At 41.1% G+C, this 8,262-nt stretch overlaps 1 long non-coding RNA gene across 1 annotated transcript in view; it reads left to right on the plus strand.

The window, feature by feature from the left end:
- Gm40601 overlaps positions 1 to 7,104 on the plus strand; it is a 29,760-nt gene extending 22,656 nt beyond the window's left edge. Inside the window, exon 3 of the long non-coding RNA XR_871460.1 lies at positions 7,055 to 7,104. This is a non-coding gene — a long non-coding RNA (predicted gene, 40601). The remainder of the gene's footprint in view (positions 1 to 7,054) is intronic.
- Positions 7,105 to 8,262: the final 1,158 nt, after the last annotated feature.

Genomic DNA, 8,262 nt, shown 5'->3' on the forward strand with positions numbered 1-8,262 from the left:
CCTTCCTTCCTTCCTTCCTTCCTTTTTTTGTTAATTTATTTATTTACTCACTTTACATCGTAATAGCAGACCTCTCCCTGCTGTCCTCCTAGCACGTCCTTTACAAATATCTCACCCCATCATCCCCTCCATTTTTCATCAAAAAGGGGAAGTTCCCCTTGGGTACCATCCTGCTCTGGGACACCAAGTCTAAGCAGGACTAACCACATCTTCTCCCACTGAGTCCTAATCAGGCAGTCCAGCTAGAGGAAGGGGTACAATGGCAGGCCACAAAGCCAAAAACAACCCCTGTTTCAGTTATTAAGGGACCAAGCTATACATGAAGACCAAGCTGCACATCTGTTATATAAGTGTAGGCTCCCTCAGTCGTATCCCCCACTCTTCCACCTCCTAGTGTTTGACTGTGGCTCTCTGCATGTCTGTTTGCTGCTGAATGACGCCTCTCAGGAGGCAAACATAGCAGAGTAGATCATCAATACTATCAGGGGTTGACTATAAGAGGCTACTTTGTTTCCAGAGCTATTCCGAAAATTTATCACAAAAGAAACATTTTCAGTAAACTGTTCTTGAAGAAATGTGGGGGGTCCTGTTAAAAAAGACTAGCCTCAGAGTCTTGCTCCCCACCCCTGCCCCATGCTAGCAATCCTCATTTCCATGGGCTCAGCAGGTAAGGACAGAACAAAGGAACAGAATTGATTAGAAAATTCCCAGTACTACTGTCATCTAGCTTCTAGCTTCTTATTTATAGTTAGCGGTTTTTAAGAGAGTAGTTAATTAAAGACAATGCATTATGTTGTTCTTTGCAATTTTCAAAATGTTTCCATGGGTGCTCTCTCTTCTTATACTAGATTGCATTTCAGTCCTATAGCATTTATCCATTCAGCTCAACCTGCATCATTCTGAATGTAAACTGTAGAGGCTTGGGAGATGTGAGAATCAGTCATTCAGCCACATTTGGATGCTTCTGCATGCTGAAGACACATCTATACAATTGACTGGCACGCCCTCCCCCATTCTATTGGGATATTTGTTAGAAGCCTCAGTCTAACCCTTAGGAACAAAGGAAAATAAAGTTGAAGCTGTGTTCAATGTTTCCAGTCTGGCAGGTTTCCCAGATCCTCTATACCTCTGTTATTTACTAGCATCTGACATTAGAGTCAGCTTTGCAGGGAAAGACTCCCTAGTCATCTCTGTTTCCTCTATTCCTACCTGCTTTTCAAAAAAATGCAATTAGTCATTTTCTCAGATTCATGCCTATATATATGCTACGTTTTAGCATCTGTCTTAATTAGGATTTTACTGTTTTGAAGAGATACCATGACCATAGCAACTCTTGTAAAGGAAAATATTCAATTGACTCTGGCTTACATAGAAAGTTAGTCCATTATCCGCATGCTGGGAAGCATGGTGGCTTGTAGGCAGATTCGGTGCTAGAGAGGTGGCTAATAGTTCTACATCTGGATCCACAGGCAGCAGGAAGAGACAATGAACTAGGCCTGGCTTGAGCTTCTGAAGCCTCTAAGTTCACCCTCCAATGGTACACTTCCTACAACAAGGGCACACCTCCAACAGTGCCACGGTCTATGAGTCTATAGGGGCCATTTTCATTCAGAACATCACAGCATCCAAATATATATTGTGAAAAGTTTGGGTTGGTACTATCCAGTTTGATTTATTAGTAAGTTCTCACATAGAAATCATGAGCTCTAAATTATTAAAGCCCTGACTGGCATTGATTAATCAAAATGAAACTTACTTTATCACTATCCCATTGAACATATCAATTATTTTTATATCAAAATTAACTGTAAATTCAACTTGCTCAACACTAGATAAAGTACATGTCATCTCTTCCCCAGCTTCAACATGACAATTCTTAATTCTCCCGTTTTCACCAAGCTGGGCATCTCAAAAAACTCTTTTTAAGGCTATTCACAAAGATCAAAGGTTGTGCCTGCATGTTGCTAGGTATTAAATTAGCTGAGAATCAGGTGTTGGGAAAATGTTCCTCTTTCTAACGTTTGGCTTCCTTTGTTTCTGTCTTACAGTTGTGCTTGTGATAATGGTCACTGTTTCTTGTTTCTCCCTGATCCTGAAGATCAGAGCCATGTCGCGCTCATTTGCACCACTGTCGCGCATGAAAATGGTTTGAATCAGATTCTTTGACTAGGCCTTCTTCTCATTTTTCACACAGCTCCCTCTCCCCTTCTTTGCTTACAAAAGTATGTAATTCACATTTTTTTGAAGATGCTCACATTGTAATAATGAATCCCCATTTCCATTCATTTCTGAGAGCTATAACCCCTGAAATTTCTCTAGCGATGAAAATTCCCTGCGTCAGGGATCCGTTCTATTCATGTAGGTGCTGTACTGCTCACAGCTATGGCCTGATTGCCATGCTGAGCCCCATGGGAATAGATACATGTTGCTTCAGAGCCCCGTTTGCAGTGCTATCACCAGGCTTTTCCTGGAGAAGGCATCTATCTAGACACAAATGTGGCCTTGGATGCTCTTTATCAAAATGCTGGTTGAGAAAAATAAATGCTCACCTTAGAATAATGGCTTAAACCTTTACTATACAACCACTTCCTTGGCGCTGCAAGGGTCCCTGGGAGGAGATGAGCAAGTCACTTACTGTCCGAGCTAGTACTTTCTTCCTGGATGCAGGGACACCGGAGTTATAACCTGCTAAAATTTCTACTCCCTTGATTTGGAGCTTGATGAAAAGTCTCATTTTCTACCACCCCCTATTCTTGACATAGTAGGCACTGAATATCTTTGACATTATTAATGGAGCCTCCCAGAGTGTGGTAACAGCATCAGGTAGGTCCTAGTATTGGCCAGATGGTCACTCTCAAAGGCACCCAGCCAACAAAACATGGACACAGTGCTTCCTAGAGGGATGCTAGGAAAAAAAAAAAAACTCTGGAATTTTACCCATTCAAAAAAGAGGTTGAGGTTTGCTTGGTATTGTGAGATCTCATTTCTAGAATTCTTGATGATAACATTTGATGGCATGGATACTGGAGGGAAAAGATGAGTCTAGTCATTTGTTCTCATAGATGGGCCTAAGGATTTTCCTTATAGTGTGGAGTCCTAATCTTGGAAACAAGAAGTGAAGTGTTTAATGTGTTTTCTCTCCACATACAATATCACCAGGCCTTAGCACAGTTGTGGCTTCATGTTCTATTATCATCATGATAACTTTCTCATTGCAGGAAGATTCGAGCCAGAATCTAGCTAGGCAAAACCTCTACCACTGAGCCCCAATCACAAATACAGCTTTCGACTGTTTGGAGGAAAACTGAAAAAAAAGAAATATACAGCAGAAAGAAAGAAAAAAAAAAGTATGTTCTGCAGGGAGCTTAAACAATCATCCCAGACTGAATAGCTGGTTTTATAGATGATTTGTAAGATGTCATTTAAAAAAAAAAAAAAACCATTGAAGTTAGAAATGATTTTATTGACAAAGACTACAAAGCAAGGAGTGTTTCTGTGACAACAATTGTGAAATTTTTAGCAGAATGAATGGACTGAGTATTGTTTCCAAGAGAAAAGAGTTCCTAATTTTAAAGAGTGCTACTGTGTGTCCGTGTCTACTAATTATTTTACCAACCAACAAGAAGAACTGGTAATTAAGAAGAGACTATAAAATCAATGTAAGATATGGTAAGAAAGAGAAGAAAACCAATGACTTTTAAAATTTACAGGTAAGTATTCATAAAGGACACATTTGCTATCATGTACATAATAGTTAACACTTTTACTCTGCTTATTGTAAAATATCTGCTAAAAAGAATATACCACTTATTAAATTTACATACATTTTCACACGGTGGTGCTAAATGCAATATCGCTCTAATTATTTGCATGCCTCACTTAAATTTATTAACTTTATGTTAGCATTAAGCATGTAGGAGGCTAAATAAATATGTATCTTTACACACAGGCACATATGTGTGTTATAGGTATATGTACATGTATATAGAAATAATGTTCATTGGTGTGCACATCAAGGTCAGAGATCAGTCAGGTATCTTCTTTTGTTGCTCTCTACTTTATTTTTTAATATTTATATTATCTTATTTGTTTGAAAGTTCTTTCTGTGTGTTCATATGTAGACCGCATGCATGCCTGGTGACTGAGAATGACAAAAAAAGGAATATGAATGCCAAGAACTGGAATTAAGTTTGTAAGGAGGCATGTGGGTGCTGGGAACCAAACCTGGGTCTTCTTCAAGAGCAGTCCGTTAGTTCCTTTTCTATTGCTGTGATAAAACATCATGAACAAGATGCCTTGTAAAAGGAAGAGCTTACTGTTGTGAAGGGGTAAGAATCCATCCCTCTCATGCCAGGGTGTGTGAGAGCAGGCAGGCATAGCAGCCATGGAAAATAAGAGCTCCTATTTTAAGCCACAAGCAAAAAGCAGACAGTGAACTGGGAATGGCAAGGGATTTCGAAATCTCAAGGCCTGCCTCCAGTGACACAAAACCTCCAGCAAGGCCTTCACTTCCTAAATCTCCTGAAACCAGGTCATCAACTGGAGACCAAGCATTCAAACCCCTGAGACTGTGGGAGACATCTTTTCCAAACTACCACAAGCAGTAAGCAGTGTTAACCTTAGAGTCATCCATCTCTCTAGCCCCACCACCTGATTTTTTATGCACTATCCCACATCAATCTTGAGGACATTATTTACCAACAAGTCCCAAGTATTCACATGTCTTGACTGCTATGGGTTACTATGTGTATTTTTGTGTGGGATTTATATGTGTGTGCTGCCCACCAGGTCCTCAGACTTGAACGTCAAGGATTTTGCTACCTGAACTATCTCCAGATCAGTAGTTTTTATATTATCAAATATACTTGTATTAGGTAAGGTTTCTATTGCTGCAACAAAACACCATGACCAAGAAGCAAGTTGGGCAGGAAAGGGTTCATTTAGCTTACACTTCCATATTCCTCTTCATCACCAAAGAGGAAGCCAGGACAGGAGCTCAAACAGGGCAGGAAACTGGAGGCAGGAATTGATGAGAGGCCACAGAGGGGTGGAGGGTGTTGCTTACTGGCTTGTTCGGCATGCTTTCTTATAGAACCCAGGACCACCTGCCCAGGGATGTCAGTAACCATCGTAGTACCATCTGGGCCCAACTCCATTGATCGCTAATTTAGAAAATGCCCTACAGCTGGATCTCATGGGGCCATTTTCCTCAAGTGAGGTTTCTTTCTCTATGATGATTCTAGCTTGTGCCAACTTGACACTCAAAACCAGCCAGTACAATATTTTAAGAAAAAAAAAAGCAATCTAGGAGAAACACACAAGTGGGGATTTATTGTCTAACTCCATATTCAGTTGGATATGATTTTGTTCTGTTTATTTTTCCCAAGGCCTCTTCATTTCCCACTGTATAATTCAGAATCTCACAAATTATTTTGCAACTACTCTCTGATGCAGAAGTAGGAGAGGAAATATAAACGGTGAGGTCAGATAGGTTTGCTTTCATACCCCAGCTCTGCCACCAGTGGTCTGGATGTTCTTTAACCCTTAGAGGCCCGTAAGCCTCACCGGTAAGAAAGCACCTGCTGGATAAGCATGGGCTGATATAGGCAGGGTGCTCAGCACATCTAGCTCTATCATCTTATATGAGTTTGGTGCCCAATAAAGGTTGATCATGGCAATAAGAAGCTGAAATAGATTTTCCAAATAAATTTAACTAGTCCTGTTGATAACATAAATTTCTAGAAAAAAAAAGTAGTCATTAACTTTAAAAGAGTAGTCTCTTTGCCCTGCTCTTGCTGCTTCAAACCCAACTAAACAAACTGGTTGTGGCTACATAAGGGTACTACATATGCCATGCAATGAACAAATGAAGGCAGGAAAGTGCTCTAGCTAGTGCAGCATTGTGAGTTCCCAGCCATCCTTTCATCAAAGGACTAGTCTAGCTCTGTTGCAACACTCTTATCTTCTCATCTGCTTAGTGTTCATCTATTTGGATAACTGATGTGTATTGATTCTCATCTGAGTCACTCATTGCTAGATTATGTGTGTCCCACTTGAGTACAATAGAAAGTTTATCTTGGGCTGGGGCTGGTGCTGGGGTTCAGTTACTAGACTATCTTCCTAACATGCACAAAGTTCTTGGTGCAATTCATGGTACCACACAAATCAGGCTTGGTGGTACTCGCTTGTAATCCCAGCCCTTGGGAGGTAAAGGCAAGAGAATCAGAGGTTCAAGGTCATTTGTTGTCACATAGTGAGTTTACAGCCAGCCTGAAATAGAAAAGATTCTTTCTCCCCCACCTCCCTCTCTTCTCCCCTGAAAACAAGTATGGAAGCTCTTCACATAGCAAATATACAATTGCCAGGCAATCCAGAAATCCCACTAGGGATACATATCAAAGAACTGGGGATTGCCTTTTCGTGTTTGTTGCAGTTATTTACAGCATGGGAACCTAAGTATCCATCAATAGATGAACAGCTAAGAAGACATTAATTGCATACAATGTAGTATTACTCCACCATAAAAGTCTCAAATCTTGACATTTGCTTTAAATGCATGAGCTACAGGGAAAACACTTTCAGTAGAGTATGGCCGACGCAGGACAAATACCACATGAGCTCACTTAGAAGCGAAAAATGAAAAAGTCTATCTCATAGAAAAGAGAATGGAACTGTGCTTATCAAAAACGGGGTATGGCAGGAGGGCCAAGGTTGGTTGAGCAATGCTGGTTGCAGTTAGACAAGGGACTAGCTTCCACTGTTCTATGGCACAATAAGGTAATTGTTGATAGTGATAATCCCATTGTTTACAGAGAACCAGTAGAATGGGTTTGGGATATTTCCAACACAAAATAAACGTTTGATGTGAGAGACGCACCAGTTGTTCTGATCTTGTCCTTATACATGGTGCATGGGTTTGAATATTAAACTGTACTATAGAAATATCTGCAGTAGCTATGAAATAACTGATTATTACAAAATGTAGACATAAGAAAATGCTTTTCTTCGGCTTTCCCTGCTTTAAAACTAGATGATGCTCTCTCTTTTCCCTCAGTGATTCCTTGGTGGCATTGGGGTCTTTCAGTGGTGAAGAAACAGGAAGAATTCCCAGGAGACCTTGACATGGGTAGACCCAGAGGTAACCACAAGGTAAGAGAGTGCTCAGTGATCTCATCGCCATGTCACTAAACAAATTACTCTGAGCTGACATTCCTAGCTTCCAATTTCTTTAATAGGCCATGACTTTCCCAAGGCAAATATCTTCTCATTTGAATATGCCACCGTGGAATAAAGATTCTAAAAGGCAGTCATAGCAGGTTCCTGTCAGCAAGTGCCTCTTGGCAAGGGCAACAGTGTCAGGGTTGGTGTCTACAGGCAGGATGGATCCCCAGGTGGGGCAGTCCTCAGATGGCCCACCCTTCAGTCTCTGCTCCATTTTTTGTCCCTGTACTTGCTTTAGACAGGAACATTTCTGGGTTAAAAAACTTTGAGATGGGTGAGTGGCCACATCCCACGATTGGGGGCCATGCCTATCTACTGGAGATGGTCTCTACAGATTCTATCTCCCCTTCTCTCCTTGGGAGGTTCAACCAGCAACTGACCAATACAGTTGTAGATGCTTGGAGGCAACCATCAGGCTGGGCTCAGGGGCTCTGGTGGGGAGAAGAACTGGAAGAGCTAAGGCAGATTGCAACTCCATAGGAAGAACAACGTTAGCTGGCAGGACCACCCAGAGCTCCCAGGGACTAGACTACCTACCAAGGAATGTTCCAGTGACATAGGGAGCAGAGAACGACCTTGTCTGACATCAGTGGGAGGGGAGGCCCTTTGTCCTGTGAAGGCTTGATGCCTCAGCATAAGGGGATGTTGGAGGGGTGGGGGTGGGAGAGGGTGGGTGGGTGAGGGAGCACCCTCACAGAGGCAAAGGAGAGGGAAGAGAGGAAGGTTGTGGGATGGGTGGGGCTTATCGATGGGTAACCAGGAAGTAGGATGTCATTTGAAATATAAATGAAAGGAATGATTAACTAATAAAATGTAATAAATTTTAAAAACCCTAAAAGGCTTTCAGTACAAACACATTATGTGAATAGAATAGTTCTCCAGCCTTTTAATTAGTATCCCCTCCCTTTTAATATTACTGGGGAAAAAAATAGGTGAAAATTGTTTCTGTCCCTTATCAGATATTTTTAAATCTAAGAGTTGAAAGAAACATTTTGCTATTTACATTAAAATAATGAGCCAATTCATCTAACAAAGTGAAAG

The sequence above is a fragment of the Mus musculus genome, chromosome 10 (assembly GCF_000001635.26).
Source record: "Mus musculus strain C57BL/6J chromosome 10, GRCm38.p6 C57BL/6J".
Taxonomy (NCBI): Eukaryota; Metazoa; Chordata; class Mammalia; order Rodentia; family Muridae; genus Mus; species Mus musculus.